Source organism: Triticum dicoccoides, chromosome 4A (assembly GCF_002162155.2).
Source record: "Triticum dicoccoides isolate Atlit2015 ecotype Zavitan chromosome 4A, WEW_v2.0, whole genome shotgun sequence".
Classification (NCBI taxonomy): domain Eukaryota; kingdom Viridiplantae; phylum Streptophyta; class Magnoliopsida; order Poales; family Poaceae; genus Triticum; species Triticum dicoccoides.
Genome location: NC_041386.1, coordinates 340,039,329 through 340,056,564, shown reverse-complemented (window position 1 = coordinate 340,056,564; position 17,236 = coordinate 340,039,329).

The window sequence follows — 17,236 nt, the reverse complement described above, 5'->3', positions numbered from 1 at the left end:
ATCTCTGGAACTTATCTGGGAGCCTCAACCCCTGGACACCAATCTCCCCTCCTCTGCTCTCTCCCTCGTCCTCTCCCGCTATGGCCGACGCGCCAGTAAGACGCCGCCGCTGCTCGTTGTTACCGTAGCCATTGCCTCCTCCTCCCTTCTCCGACCAAAACACGAGCTTCGCCATTAACCTCTATGCCGTCTCCGTTGATACGCGCGACCTGAAGACCATCAGAGCGCCGTCCCCGACCTCTTCTTGACCGTCGGCTACCGCGGATCTCCACCGTCGACTTGCCTCTGTCCGAGCTTCCCCGAGCATGCTGGCCATCCCAACGGCACCGCAGTCAACCTCTTCCTCTAGCCAGCCTAGCCACCGGAGCCGAGAGCTTCATGCTGCCGGCCATGGCGCCACTATGGCCAGAGCCCGAACCAGCCACTCCCGCACGTGTCATCGTTCTCCTCTCCTCCCCAGGAGCTCGTAGCCACCACCAGCTCCTCCCCATGTGCCCTACAGCCACCTGCCCGAGCTCACCCGAACTCCAGCCGCCTCCTGGCTCGATGCCCGCATCATTTCTGGCCACCCCAGCACACGTCGCCTGCACCGTTCGACATGCAAGATCATCAGCAGCACGTAGATGGCCTCGGCCGCCCTTTTGTTTGCCGGAGCGCGAAAACCGCAGCTCCTCGCCGCGTTTGACCTCACCGGTGGCGAACTGCCGGTAGGTTTGACCCACTTTGACACAGGCTGGACCCCGCCTGAGTCCATGACATGTGGGGCCGGCCCCTGACTGGAATTAGTTTAGGAGTTAATTAGTTTTAATTACGACTGTTAGGGGTTAGTCACCTTGCTAACTGACCTCTATCTCACTGACGTGGGGGCCCCCTAACTAATCTAGTTTACCATTGACTTTAGTGTTAACTAACTCTGTTAACTAATCTAGACACTGACGTGCGGGTCCCACTAGTCAGGTTTGACCTGGACCGCACCTGTTGACTTGCTAACCTCACATCGACGTCATGCTGACGCAGCAATTCTTTTCTAGGATTTTATATAAATCAGTTAATTATTTATTTATTTCAGAAAATGTTTAAAACATCAAAAATTCATAGAAATTAATCTATAACTCCAAATGAAATAATTTATATATGAGAAGTGATCAGAAAAATCCAATCTTTCCAGTGGTACTGTTTTCATGCATGTTAAAGCAAGCTAAACCTACTGATCAAGTCAAATCAAATAAATGGCATTTGAATCTTCACATATGGAGTTGAATTTGAAGCTTTGATTCAAACCAACTTCATTTAATCTGGTTGCTAGATGCATTAACTCAAATCACATCATATTGCCATGTCATGATCATGCATCATATTGTCGGATTGCATTTATTGTGTTCTTTCTCTGTTGCTGATGTTTGTCCCCCTTCAGTAGATATTGTTCCGGCGATGAGTTCGATGACACCGATGAAGAGCTATCATCTTCAAAAGTGCCACGCAAGCAAAATCCCCTTGTTCATTCCGATACAATCCCACTCTCTCGCTTCTGCTCTTTTTTATTGCATAGGACAACAACGATTCAACTGTTACATGCTGCGGTAGTTGAACCCCTTTCCTCTGCATGACCTGTCATTTGCCACGGTAAATAGATGAATCCCACTAGCATGAGTAGGAGTTGTTTGAGCCCTGATGTGCCTACTCATTCATGCTTGTTGTCGTGCCTGCTACTGTTTAGAGTTGAGTCAGGTCTGATTCATCGGGGATGAATTGGAATGGTGTTGAACATGTCCTACTGTGTGTGAGCTAAGGGTGTGAATACGATTCGGTAAAGGTAGCGGTGAGAGGCCATGCAGGAGTACAAGGCGGGTTGTCTCATTGAGGATGTCCTCAGGAACTAAGTTCTGTGTTTGTGATCCATGAACAACTACTATCACTTATTGGGATCCTTAATTGACCATCTCGACTTATTAGCCGCCATTGTCCTCTATCCAGGAGTTGCAAGTAGTTCCTGGTGTTTGAAGTTGCCGGAGGCCGTGCGTAGTGCTGACCCGAGGGGTGGACTGTGATGCGGTAGGCACGTGGCCGGGTATGCCGGGCGCCCGTTTGGCGTCACGGATCCCTGTACACATCGTTCAGAGCCATATGTGGAAACCTCGGCCGGACTCCCTGCGGATGGAACCTGAATAGGCGATAAACCTGGACTAGGGACTTGTGTGGTTAGTCAGGTCGTGGCCGACACCCTCGCCAGGCTTCCGCTTGAAGGTTGCCGAGATACATGACGTGTACATGGAGGTAAGTGGTGAGAGCGTGTGTGAAGAAGTACACCCCTACAGGGTTGACATCATCTATTCGAATAGCCGCATCCATGGTAAAGGACCTTTGGGTTGCCTGTACAGTTCATAGACAAGTGAAAGTGGATACTCTAAACTGCGCAAGATAAGCGTGAGTGCTATGGATGGCCTTCTCGTAGGGAGACGGGAGCGGATCCATAGTGGTGTATTGATATGGTAAATATGTGGACTTGTGTGCGCCACCTCAAAAGATTTACTTACAGTCGTAGTTTAGGATAGCCACCGAGTCAAAGCCGGCTTGCTACAATTAAACTCCACCACCAACTTTGTTGATACTGATGCATATGTAGATAGTTCTGATGTAAGTCTTGTTGGGTACATTTGTACTCACATTTTCTTAATTTATGTTTTGCAGAGAGACTTCAGTCTCGCTAGTAGTTTCGCGTGGACTTCGACCTTTATCTTGTTACCTCAGCTACAATCTTGTGCCCTCGGCAAGGTCTTGTTGATAGTCAGGCTTCTCAGCCTTTTTCATTTGTAATTGTCTGTACTCAGACAAGTTAAGCTTCCGCATGTGCTTTTTTCTTGTATGACTTGAATGCTGGGTCTTCAGACCCATGTTTGTAATATCTGGCTCCTTGGAGCCTAATGAATAAATTCTCTGAGTCGTAGAGTCTTGTTGTGATGCCATGTTGTATTTGCACATATCGAGCATATTGTGTGTATGATTTTGAAATGCTTGGTATGTGTGGGATCTGACAATCTAGTTGTTTATTCTCGGTAGCCTCTCTTACGGGGAAATGTCTCATAGTGCTTCCACTAAGCCATGGTAGCTTGCTACTGCACCGGAACACTTAGGCTGGCTGGCATGTGTCCTTCGTTCCTGTGTGTGTCCCTTCCGGGAAATGTCACACGTTGTTCCTTTAAGTCCTTGTAGCTTTCTACGACTTGGGTTCATACGTTGATGACCGACACGTTCGTTGCTGGGTTATGTATGCCTGTCCCTATAAGTTAGTGCCACTTTGGATTCACGACTAGTCATGTCGGCCCGTGTTCTTTGTCATATGGATGCTAGAGACACAATCATATACTTGAGCCAAAAGGCGCAAACGGTCCTGGGCCAAGTAAGGTGGCACCCATGGGAATACCGTGCGTGAGGCCGCAAAGTGATATGATGTGTTACATGCTAGATCGGTGTGACTTAGGATCGGGGTCCTGATAGCTTTGGTATCAGAGCCTAACTGCATGTAGGATTACCAAGCCAAACTGGTCAAAGTCGAGTCTAGAAATGCTTTAGTTATATAAGGGAATTGATTTTGGAAGGGAACGTAAGGCTCTTTTCACTCCTTTACCTTATGCCCTTCTGATCCGAGTCATACTATCTTTCCTACGGGGTTAAGAAACCATACTTTCTATTCTTTCTATCAGGATCACGTGTTACTAATCCATAGACTTATAGGATTGATGGATTCAAGTCTCGATTTAGTTTCTACTACTTCTGTATGTTCATAGCTGGCCTCAGAACCTTCATATTGTGATGTTGAGTGATTATGCCACCATTTTTGCAGGATGTCTCAAATACTTTTGAGCATTTATAGCCGTTATGTTGTCCAAGTCATCCCTGGTTTCTAGAAGTCTGATGCATTTGCAAATCTTCTCTCCCTGTTCCCAATGTCCTTTTGGGTCAGATTATTCACACTAATCATTAAGTTGAGGTACTTCGTTGCCTCGACATGTATGTTGAAGTTATTAGGAAACTAGGATATCTTAGAGTACCATCCATTACTCCGGTTCTATTGTGATCCCAGTGTGAAAAATCTGGCCGTCATTCTCGAAAGCATCCCATGATGCCATTTAGTTAGTAGGCATTCTATTTATGGGTTCTTGAGCCCAAGATTCACTCTACTTACTTCATGTTGGTAGTGTTTGCTAGTTCCTTTAGCATATTAGTAACCTTTGTGATAGTCCTCGAGGTCTGTGGTATTTCCTTCTTCCAAATACCATGAACTGCATATGGCAGAAGTTCTTTTGAACCAAAAGATCACAACCAAAGTCCTCTTGATGAGTTCTCCATTATATTGTGAATCTGACAGTTCTATTGTTATGCATGGGTTATCCGGAAGAAATGTTGAGCTTTACTCGACATACTAATTTATGCATCCACAACTCAGAAATATATATGTTCCTTTGAGTTGTCCCTCTTTAGTTGTTATCTAACCTTCATGTGTTAATTGATAGTCAAGAGTATGGGTGCATTCGTTCATCGACGCCTATTATTTTTATGGCCTGCCAAGCCATTCTATTCCAGAATTACTAGGAAAAACAAACTCCAGTACCTTGTCCATTTCGAGGATTGGATCAAAGTAGTTGTAACCCGCATATCAAAATGCCAATCCGGCTTTTGTTCAGTTCTACCTTGGAGTGTTGCCCTCTTCATGTCAGGATTGTCATGAGAATTGCACCATCTCTTGTGAATTCTTGACACAGTGATACTTCTTGCCATCATTGTTCATTTCTCGGTACCGTGTTATTGTAACCGGAATGCCGACAAGTGAGTCGTGATTTGTGAAATCAATACTCCTAGCAACTCCGTTGCTTGGTAGTTAATGGACAATAATTTCATTCTTAGCGTGTTGGTTACTGAATCATCATTTTCTAAGATTGAAAGTGCCACCTAGTCCACTTTCCCTGGTGCACCCCTCGATAAATGAGTAAGGATTGTAACAATCCTTTGCTTTTTTGGTCATATCGTCTTGCCCTGAAAAGCAAGATTGCTCTCGAGCTTAGTAAGATATCGGTGGTTCGTGATTTTCAGAATATCTTCTCGGAAGTATCACCAGGTTGTCCCCTGGCTGTTATGTTGAGCTCGTGATCAAGTTGGTTTTCTTGTAAACCACCCTTTCTCCAAGAATTTGTGTCGGATACCCCGAGCTAGTTGGTTAAGCTAAACAACAACTTGGAGAGTTGGAAGATAAAAGCTTACCTGACTTACTTCATCCCTAAGGGATATCTTTTGTGTGTGCGTGTGCTGAAGAAAGATGATATCCTCATCAATTGGTCCTCGTGATCAGTGATTGGATCTATTATCTTGTCCAAACCTTGATTTGTGTATGGGCTATTGCCAAATCAAATCAGAACCAACGATGTTCGTAATGTTGTGTTACTCGCGGTTGTCCCTCGAGCATACACCATTATATCTTTTGGGTCTGACCAATGCTATCACCTTGTTCACATGATTGTGGAATTCCATTTATATGGAAACCTAGATGAATTGTTGTTGAGCCCATCGACAACATCCTTGTCTTCTCCATGATTTTGTTGGATATTAAGCTAGTGTTAGAAACTTGGGTAAGCATTTTCTTCGTGATCCGTTCATGAAGGATATGTTGGATGAAAGAAGTGAGTTCCTCTTAATCATGTGCATTTGATGCAAGTTGCCGCCATGAATTCGAGGAGGCTTGTTTTTACCTCCTCTGGAATCATTCCAAGTCAGGCATGCACGTGCAAAATATTCTATGGTCTGTTAGACTGATCATCTTCGTTCCATATGAATTCCGTAGCACACCAAGCCACTGATTGATTTGTTCAAGGAAAAGAAGTTCCTTCTTAAGAGCAAGACTTATACAAGGACTTTAATATCCTCGATGATGGTTCCCCACCTGAACTTGGTAGTGTTTTGTCATAAGACTTCTACGTGATCATGCTTGTCTTGGACATCATGTTCACATGTATGTAGCAGATCCAGCTCATGTTTTGGAGCTTGCTATCGTAGTTCATTTCCTGAGAATCTCGCAACATCATCTCGTCGGTTTGTGTTACAAAATTTCTTTCCAGACATGATGTCTGAAATGTTCCGTTACCAATCAGATCTGAATCTCAGGCAGATTTGATGGTTGGAGCTATTCCAAGATCTATGATGTAGGTCCCAACAAGGTTGATGTTCTGGCCGACACACCTGGCCGGAAGATGTATCATTGTGGTATCTTGATTGAGCAATTTTTCCATCTTCTCTATGAGGATTTCGTGCAACTTATTGTAGAAGTTGCTCCCAAGGAATTCTTGTGCTCTTAGTTCCCTAGATTATACAATAATCATTCAAACAGTGGAATCACTCTCGACTCTTGAGTTTTTCCCTAGTTACTAGAATCATTCCCAACATTTGCATTTTGTTCCTAGCTTGCACCCGCCATTGTGCCATTTTACTATGGTCTGCCTTTCTCAGTAATTGTTGTTCAGGATCATCTTCAAAGGTGGTCCTACCATGGGTTCGATGCATTTCCAATGATAAGCAAAATCATCCATTACGTTGTCTTCAACAAGGTAGTTCACATCATCCATCCTAGTCTAAGTATGTCATTCCTTCGAACCCCTTCCAATGATCGATTGTGATTTTCCCTAGGCTGGTATAAAGAGTTTCAATGATCTTTGAATCAAAAGTAATTCTTTTTGCCACTTCAAAGAATAATTCTATGAGCCGCCTTCCCTAAGGTGCCCCGATAAGGAATTATAGCAATTCATCTCCCTGCTACTCTGAAACAATGCAACATCTTACTGAAGCGTGGAATTGTTGCCTACCAATCCGAACGTTCATCATCTGTTTCACTCCATCCCTCTCGATGTATGCTTCGTGTCTCATATTGAGAGATGTTTTAATTTCTCACTCCATGAGTTTATCCTAACTTGTTCAATCTTCGAGAAGATCGATTCTGGTAGAGTTTCTTTCTATCGTTGTTTTGGGTGAAGATCTCGAAAGCAAAGATGTCAACATCAAGATGATGCAATGAATCAACATCTTCAAGAAGAGTAGTTGGATCATGAAGATCGTGTTATCTTGTGTCCCCTCTGTCTTCTTACCTCACGTCTCGAATCTCGGGACGAGATTCTTGTTTAGTAGGGTGAGTTGTCACAACCCTAGTCAGTGCATGCATTAGAGGGTTTGCATCATGTCTACTTTACTTAGAAAGTTGAAATGGGGATGATAGAAACCCACAACACCACTTAAACCAATTAGGGTTTACTAAAATCTTTTTCAATGAACCTGAAATGCCTTTCATAAATGTTCATCATTTTTGAATTGGTCCAGAACCTCTGCCAAAAATGGTGCACACTTTTCTAGGACACTCTGATTCTTGAATTAATTCATAAGTATTTGAATTTGGACATTTAAAATCCTATAAATATTTTCAAATGTCCAAATAATCTTGAAAGTATTTTTCGTCTGTTGGAATTAATTTCAGAAGGGCCCATGAATATTTTTAGCATTTAATAAAATGGTTTAGTATTTCTACTAAATCAAAAGAGACAAAAGAAAAATAGAAAAACAGAAAACAGAAAGAGAGAGAGAGAGAGAGAGAGAGAGAGAGAGAGAGAGAAAGGCCAGAGGCCACACACCTGCACTGGGCCGGCCCACCTAGCCTGGTGCCGGTCAACCCTACCTCTGCCAGTAGGCAGAGGAGGGACAGCGCACGGCACCTGCGCGGGTGCCACGCCACCAGGCTGCATACGTGCATTGCCTGGCAACCACCACGCCTCACGTCCTCTCCTCGGCGCCGTCTCGACCCATGGACACCACTCTCCCCTCCTCTGCTCTCTCCCTCATCCTCTCCCGCTATGGCCGACGCACAAGTAAGCCGCCACCGCCGCTCATCGTTACCGTAGCCACCGCCTCCCCCTCGCTTCTCTGGTTGGACCACGAGCTTCGCCATTAACCTCTATGTCGTCTCCGTCGATACACGCGACTTGAAGACCATCAGAGCGTCGTCCCCGACCTCTTCTTCACCGTCGGCCGCCGCGGATCTTCACCGTTGACTTGTCGCTGTCCGAGCTTCCCCGATCACGCTGGCCATCCCTATGGCACCGCTGTGAGCCCCCGAGCATTTCCGCCCTCTCCCCGCGGTCAACCTCTTCCTCTAGCCAGCCTAGCCACCGGAGCCGAGAGCTTCGTGCCACGGGCCATGGCGCCGCCGTGGCCAGAGCCCAAACCAGCCGCTCCCGCACGCGTCATCATTCTCCTCTCCTCCCCAGGAGCCGTAGCCATCACCAGCTCCTCCCCACGTGCCCTACAGCCACCTGCCCGATCTCGCCCGAACTCCGACCGCCGCTTGGCTCGACGCCGGCGTCATTTCCAGCCACCTGAGCACACGCCGCCTACACCGTTCAACGCGCAAGATCATCAGCAGCACGTAGATGGCCTCGGCCGCCCTTTTGGTCGCTGGAGCGCGAAAACCGCAGCTCCCCGCCTCGTTTGACCTCGCCGGCTGTGAACTACCGGTGGGTTTGACCCACTTTGACCCAGGCTAGACCCCTCCTGAGTCGATGACATGTGGGGCCGGCCCCTGACTGGAATTAGTTTAGGTGTTAATTAGTTTTAATTACCACTGTTAGGGGTTAATCACCTCACTAACTGAACTCTGTCTCACTGATGTGGGGGCCCCATCCCTTAACTAATCTAGTTTACGATTGAGTTTAGTGTTAACTAACTCTGTTAACTAATCTAGACACTGACGTGCGGGTCCCACTGGTCAGGTTTGACCTGGACCGCGCCAGTTGACTTGCTAACATCACATTTGATGTCATGCTGATGTAGCAATGCTTTTCTCGGATTTTAAAAAAATCAGTTAATGATTTATTTATTCCAGAAAAATGTTCAAAACTTCAAAAATTCATAGAAATTAATTTATAACTCCGAATGAAATAATTTATATATGAAAAATGATCAGAAAAAAACAATCTTTCCAGTGGTACTGTTTTCATGCATGTTAAAGCAAGCTAAACCTGCTGATCAAGAAAAATCAAATAAATGGCACTTGAATCTTCACATATGGAGTTGAATTTGAATCTTTGATTCAAACCAACTTCATTTAATCTGGTTGCTAGACGCATTAACTCAAATCACCTCATATTGCCATGTCATGATCATGCATCATATTGTCGCATTGCCTTGATTGTGTTCTTTCTCTGTTGCCGGTGTTTGTCCCCCTTCAGTAGATGTTGTTTCGGCGATGAGTTCGGTGACACCGATGAAGAGCTATATCATCTTCAGAAGTGCCAGGCAAGCAAAAACCCCTTGTTCATTTCGATACAATCCCACTCTCTCGCTTCTACTCTCTTTTACTGCATTAGGACAACAACAATTCAACTGTTACATGCTGCGGAAGTTGAACCCCTTTCCTCTACATGACCTGTCATTGCCACAGTAAATAGATGAAACCCACTAGCATGAGTAGGAGTTGTTTGAGCCCTGATGTGCCTACTCATTCATGCTTGTTGTCGTGCCTGCTACTGCTTAGAGTTGAGTCAGGTATGATTCATCGGGGATGAATTGGAATGATGTTGAACATGTCCTACTGTGTGTGAGCTAAGGGTGTGAATATGATTTGGTAAAGGTAGCGGTGGGAGGCCATGTACGATTACATGGTGGGTTGTCTCATTGAGGCCATCCTCAGGAACTGAGTTTTGTGTTTGTGATCCATGAACAACTACTACCACTCATTGGGATCCTTAATTGACCCTCTGGACTTATTAGCCACCCTTGTCCTCTGTCCAGGAGTTCCAAGTAGTTTCTGGTGTTTGTAGTTGCTGGAGGCCGTGCGCAGTGCTGATCCGAGGGTTGGACTGTGATGTGGTAGGCACGAGGCGGTCTGCCGGGAACCAGTTTGGTGTCGCGGAACCCTGTACACATCGTTTGGGGCCGTATGTGGAAACCTCGACCGGACTCCCTGCAGATGGAACCTGAATAGGCGTTAAAACTAGACTAGGGACTTGTGTGGTTAGTCAGGTCTTGGCCGACACCCTCGCCAGGCTTCCGCTTGAAGGTTGCCGAGATACATGACGCCTACATGGCGGTAAGTGGCGAGAGCGTGTGTGAATAAGTACACCCCTGCAGGGTTGACATCATCTATTCGAATAGTCGCGTCCGTGGTAAAGGACCTCTGGGTTGCCTGTACAGTTCATAGACAAGTGAAAGTGGATACTCGAAAATGTGCAAGATAAGCGTGAGTGCAATGGATGGCCTTCTCATAGGGAGACGAGAGCGGATCCATATTGGTGTATTGATATGGTGAATATGTGGACTCGTGTGCGCCACCTCAAAAGAGTTACTTGCAGTTGTAGTTTAGGATAGCCACCGAGTGAAAGCTGGCTTGCTGCAGTTAAACTCCACCACCCCCTTTGTTGATACTGATGCATATGTAGATAGTTCTGATGTAAGTCTTGCTGGGTACATTTGTACTCACGTTTGCTTAATTTATGTTTTGCAGAGAGACTTCAGTCTCTCTAGTAGTTCCGTGTGGACTTCGACGTTTAGCTTGTTACCTCAGCTACGATCTTGTGCCCTCGGCAAAGTCTTGTAGATAGTCAGGCTTCTCAGCCCTTTTCATTTGTAATTGTCTGTACTTAGACAAGTTAAGCTTCCGCATGTGCTTTTTTCTTGTATGACTTGAATGCTGGGTCTTCAGACCCATGTTTGTAATATCTGGCTCCTCGGAGCCTAATGAATAAATACTCTGTGTCATAGAGTCTTGTTGTGATGCCATGTTGTATTCGCACATATCGAGCATATTGTGTGTATGATTTTGAAATGCTTAGTATGTGTGGGATCCGACAATCTAGTTGTTTATTCTTGGTAGCTTTCTACTTCTCTGGGACACTTAGGCTGGCCGGCATGTGTCCTTCTTCGTTCCTGTGTCTGACCCTTCGGGGAAATGTCACGCGTTGTTCCTTTAAGTCCTTGTAGCTTGCTACGACTTGTGTTCATACGTTGATGACCGACACGTTCGTTGCTGGGTCATGTATGCCTGTCCCTATAAGGTAGTGCCACTTTGGATTCACGACTAGTCATGTCAGCCCGGGTTCTTTGTCATACGGATGCTAGCGACACTATCATATACATGAGCCAAAAGGCGCAAACGGTCCTGGGCCCGGTAAGGTGGCACCCGTGGGAATACCGTGCGTGAGGTCGCAAAGTGATTTGATGTATTACATGCTAGATTGGTGTGACTTAGGATCGGGGTCCTGACACATGGCTAACTGGTTCCTGATGGCCCTTGCTGGGGTACCACGCGCCTAGCTCCTCCATCTGCCAGAATCTTCCGTGGCCTCTTGGGAGGAGCTGCGCGACCTCTTCATCGCGTGCTTCGGGGGACCAGCACCCCCGGTCGTCGCGGCTCTCCTTGATGGCTCCCATGCACCACCCTCAAACCGTCACATCAAGCCATTCTTTCGCCAGATCAGCGCCTTCACGCGGAAGGGGGCTCCCCCAGGGTGGGCAGCGCCCAAGGCCGACCTGATCTTCGACTTAGAAGATCACCCTGTCAACACCATTGGTTCGGGTGCGCTTTCGATGCTTTGCACGCCGGCCATCTGTAGTGTAGCCGTCACCAAGACCCTCATCGACGGTGGCGCCGCCCTCAACGTGCTCTTTGTTGAGGCCATTTGCCTCCTTCGTGTACCGCTCGAGTGGCTCCGCCCCAGCCGGTCCTTCTCCGGAGTCGGCGGCGGCTCCTCCAACCCCCTGGGGCAGATCCGTCTCCCCGTGACTTTCAGCACGTGCAATAACTACCGCACCGAGCTAATCGACTTCAACATCGCCCGCATCAGTTTGCCATCTAATGCCATCCTCGGGTACCCGGCGCTGGCCCAGTTCGTGGCGGCGACCCATCCTGCCTACAACCTCATGAAGATGCCAGGAAGCAATGGCGTCCTTACCGTGGACGGGTCACCAAGGAGGCTGTGGCGGCCCTCAAGCTAGCCTTCAGGGCCACGGCAGTAGCTTGCCCGACCGACAAGGCCATGCCCAGGGCCAAGGGGGCCGCGCCGACCAAGAAGAAGCATCTGTTCACCCAAGGTCAATCCAAGACGAAGTAGATACTAGTTGACGTGGATAGGGCCTCTGGCCATACCTTTATCATAGCCGCCGACCTTGCCCCAGCTCAAGAGAAGGAGTTGTGGACTTCCTGCGAGCGAACAAGGAACTATTCACTTGGGAGCCCAAGCAGCTAGTTGGGGTCCCGAGAGGAGTAATTGAACATAATTTGAGGGTGTGCCCCAATGTGTGCCCTGTAAAGCAGAAGGCGAGGCGAGAATCCACGGAGAAGCAGTCTTTCATCGTTCGAGAAACCCGCAAGCTGGAGGCAGCAGGTGTCATTCGCGAGGTCCGGTACCCAGAGTGGCTGGCAAATACAATCGTTGTGCCGAAGAAAGGAGGAAAGGAACGCATGCGTGTCGACTTACCAACCTCAACAAGGCCTGTGCTCAGGACCCGTTTCCGCTTCCCCGCATCGACCAGATTGTTGACTCCACCACGGAGTGTGACCTGTTGTGCGTCTTGGATGCATTCTCAAGATACCACCAGATCAAGATGGCAGTGGAAGATGTGGAAAAGACAGATTTCTTAACACCATGCGAGGTATACTGCTACACTTGCATGTCGTTCGGACTGCGCAACGTAGGAGCAACCTTCCAGCGACTTATGCACATCGCCTTGGGGCGGCATCTCGGGAGGAACGCTGAGGCCTATGTCCACGACATTGTGGTGAAGTCTCAGGAGGCGAGAACTTTTATTCAAGACCTGGAGGAGACCTTCGCGAGCCTGCGCCAGGTGGAATTGTGGCTCAATCCGGAGAAGTGCGTGTTTGGTGTCCCTTCGAGCAAGCTATTGGGCTTCCTCGTGTCTCATAGGGGGATCGAGGCCAACCCAGAGAAGGTCAAGGCGATCGAATACATGAGCCCGCCACAAACCCTCAAGGAGATGCAGAAGCTTGCAGGATGCGTGACTTCGCTGGGGCGCTTCATCTCCAAGTTGGGGGAGCGCGCCTTGCCATTCTTCAAGCTGATGAAGAAGAAGGGTCCGTTTGAGTGGACCCCCCAGGTCGACCTAGCATTTTAAGACCTCAAGAGATACTTGAACAGCCCACCGGTGATGATGGTGCCTCGTCCTCATGAGCCCTTGGTACTCTACTTGTCTTCCACACCCCATTTCGCTAGCGTGGCGCTGGTGGCCCTCAGAGAGGAGCTCCAAGCCAAGGGCTCACCAAATGAAGCCGCCAAGACTATGTTCCTGAGGCAGTGACTGGTCCGGCTAGTCGTCAAGCCACAGGAGCTGGAGATTCATAGGAAACACCTCAGTCCCCGGGAGGCAAAAGCTTCGTCTGCTCTCCCACCATTGTCGAGCACCCAGTATAGTTCGTCAGCATAGTGCTACGAGATGCGAGCGCACGATACCCCATTCCTCAGAAGCTCTTGCTTGCGCTCCTGGTGGCCTCGCATAAGTTGCGCCACTACTTCCAGGGTCACCCCATCAAGGTCGTCTCAGCCTACCCGTTGGAGAGAGTGCTCAGGAGCCCCAATGCTGCGGGGAGAGTTGCCGAGTGGAACATCGAGCTGCAAGCATTTGACTTGGAGTTCAGCACAACCAGGGTCATCAAGGGGGCTGCGCTCGCCGATTTTGTGGTAGAATGGACTGATACACCGGAGCTCGAAGCACACAAAAACCGATCCCTCTTACTAAGGAATTAAGTTCCATACGGCTGGGTCATGTACTTCGAAGGCGCGTTCGCGTGCCAGGGCGCGGGGGCTGGAGCCGTACTCATCTCGCCCACTCGGGACAAACTTTACTACGCCGTGCAGCACTGCTTCCAACGGGGCGAGGAGGTCTCCAACAACATCACAGAGTACGAGGGCCTCATCGTGGGCCTCAAGGCGGCGGCGGCCCTGGGGGTGAAATGCCTCACCATCAGGGGAGACTCGTAGCTCCTCGTCAACTTCTCCAACAAGGTGTACGAGCCAAGGGACGAGCACATGGAAGCATATCTCATGGAGGTACGCAAAATGGAGAAGCAGTTCCTGGGCCTGGAGCTGCAGCATGTGCTGCGTGGCACCAACCAAGAGGCCGATGACATCGCCAAAAGAGCATCGAAGCGGCTGCCTCAAGAGCCTGGCGTCTTCGAGGAACGACTCTTCAAGCCTTTAGCAACACCTCAGCCTGCGGAGCCAGCGCCACCTCAGGAGGAGCTCCCTCAGCCGCCAGTCTTGGGAGCCCCTGCCTGCGGCCCGTCCTCAGGAGCGTGCCTCCTCTTAGCACTCGAGCCTCAGGAGGGGTGCTGGATCGAGGAGCTCAAGGCATATCTGATGCAAGGCACGTTGCCGGAGAAGGAGGAAGACACGGAGCGCGTGACCCGGCAGGCTACGACGTACTGCATTCAGGACGGTGAGCTATACAGGAAGCGGCCAAATGATGTTTCTCTGCGGTGCATTTCCAGGGAACAGGGGAACGAGCTACTGGCTCACATACATGGCAGAGACTGTGGGCACCACTCGTCGTCGCACACCCTGGTCGGCAAGGCTTTCCGCAGCGGGTTCTACTGGCCCACAACACTCAACGACACGGCCGAGCTGGTGAAGTCCCATGAGGCTTGCCAATTCCATGCCAAGCAGATCCACCAGCTGGCTCAGGGCCTCCAGATTATCTCACTATCATGGTCGTTCGGGGTCGGGGGGCTGGATATCCTAGGTCCATTCCCTCGAGCGCCTGGAGGTTACCGCTACCTCTATGTCGCCATCGACAAGTTCACCAATTGGGTGGAAGTGGAAGCCGTCCATGGCACACTCTAGGAGATCTGCTACGCCTCCGTGGCACAACGGTTCACTAGCAATCTCTCCAAAACATATTGTGCTAACCTTGGGACGCAGATCTACTACACCTCCGTGGCACACCCTAGGAGCAACGGCCAAGCCGAACGTGCCAACGCAGAAGTCCCGTGGGGTCTCAATACTAGGACCTTCAAGAAGAAGCTCGAGGCATGCGGCAGGGGCTGGCACGACGAGCTCCAGTCCGTGCTGTGGTCCATCCGCACCACCGCCACCAGGCCGACAGGTGAGACACTGTTCTTCCTCGTCTATGGAGCAGAAGAGGTTCTCCCACATGAGGTCAAGCATCATTCCGCATGGGTCCTGGCGTTCGATGAAACGCGGAAGGACACCATGCAGGGGGATGGATCTCCTGCTGGGAAGGAACGCCGCCGTGAAACCTCGCTCCGAGCTGCGAGGTACTAGCAGGCGCTGTGGCGGTACCACTGCTGCAGCGTCCGCTCCGGGACGCTCGAGGTGGGTGACCTTGTCCTGAGGCAGGTTCTCTCCAGGGAAGGGCTACACAAGCTCTCACCCATGTGGGAGGGCCCGTTTTGGGTCACCCACATCTCCAGGCCTGGCGCCGCGCGCCTGGAGACACAGGACGGGGTCCCCATCTAGAACGCCTGGAACATCCAGCACCTCAGGAAGTTCTACCCATAAAGCAAGGACCGATGCCTGTGAAGCAAGGCCCAGTTCCTGTGAAGCAATGCCTAGTGCCTGTGAAGAATCTCCGCTCATGACACTCTCATGTAATCATGAGTGGGGCTGTACACGCCCCGGAGTCTCAAGAGTGCCGCTCTCAGGCCTCGGGGGCTCCCTCCCACGACTAGTGGCAGCACTTACCTCCGCACTGGCGAGAAGACAAGAAGCCTAGACTAGGTGCCGGACACGACTTTTCATTTGCTTTCCGCAGTTGGCTTGTCCCTCTTAATTCGAAATATGCTTTCCGGTGTCACTTCCTGATCATGTCCCTTCGATTTCTACCCCTGTTTCCGCCTTCAGTTCTTTGTTTAACCTGTAACCTCCCTCGCGCCCCTCACGAGGGGGATGGACAGGTGCCCTCGTGAGTGTTTTGTCTTTTTTGCGCGACGCACCCTTGTTCGAGCCGCAAGCTAGCGCACCCCCCTCAATCTGTGCCCCTCGGGTACTGCGACGCGAGGCACTGGGTCGTGGCCATGCACAGGTGGTGCGCGCTAGCCAGCAGGCTACAACGGCATGGACTAGGTACGGATCTCCTAGCAAATTTTCGTAGTTCATCCTCGTTAGGTACGGAGAAATGCACGTCTTGCAAAGTGGGATCTACCTCAGGGGCATCGAGCTAAGTCATTCTACGCACATGCATAAATCACGACGTTGCAACACATCACAGGAATGATAAACACAGCATGACAACCTAGAAATCATAGTTTGTTGCATGCCCCCACGTGCCCCATACTTGTCTTTCTCTAATGCAGGAAGTAAACGAGGAACGAAACAAAAGCGGGCATGCTCCTACGGCAGGTCGCAAGGACGGGCCCGCGGCACTCTCCTGAGCTCAGCCAGACCCCCCTCGCGCTTCACCGGAGCACGGCGACGAGCCGACCCGCTGACACCTTCGAAGCGGGCGCGGCGGCTGGTCGTAGCCGCCGCTGCTGGAGCTGCCACCAGAAGAAGAGTCGCCGTAGCTGGACGAGACATGGCTGGGCCTGCCTCCCTCCTTGTCATGACCATCGCCAAGCCCGAGCACCTCGTCGCCATCGTTGTCCTCGGGGCAGCACCCGGCACGGCGACCATCTTCCCCGAACACCCTCACAAAGAGGGTCGCATCACCGTCGTACTTGAAGTGGAGGGCACACCGCTTGCCCAGCCCGCGCGCGGGGGCGAATGTCTTCCAGCCGCGAGCTAGGACCGCGTTGCCCGTGATGGAGACCTCCACCGCGACCCATGAAGCCTTGCTGCAGCAACCGTCCACCTGCAGCCAGAGACCGCCTGGATCTGCGGACGACAGCTTGCCGACGAAGAACCACGGGAGCTGAAGCCAGGTGTCAGCCGGGTTCTCCGACCACACGATGAACTCCGGCATCACCTCTGTCGAGTAGAAGCGCGGCCGGGGAGGCCGCGCAACCATGACATGCCTCAAACCCTCAACATGGCTGCCACGATCTAGGCGGCTGCCACCACGCGAAGAGGCGCCACCGCGGCTGCGAGGGGCCGCGGCGGGGGTCGCAGTGTGCTTGTGGGGGCGACCGCGCCCCCTCTTGGGCGGTGATGAGCCAGGCCCCTCCTAGCGAGCTTTCCACTTCTCCGCGGCTGAGAGCCTCTTCATAGGCGCCATGGGCGTCACTGCCGGCGGTGGA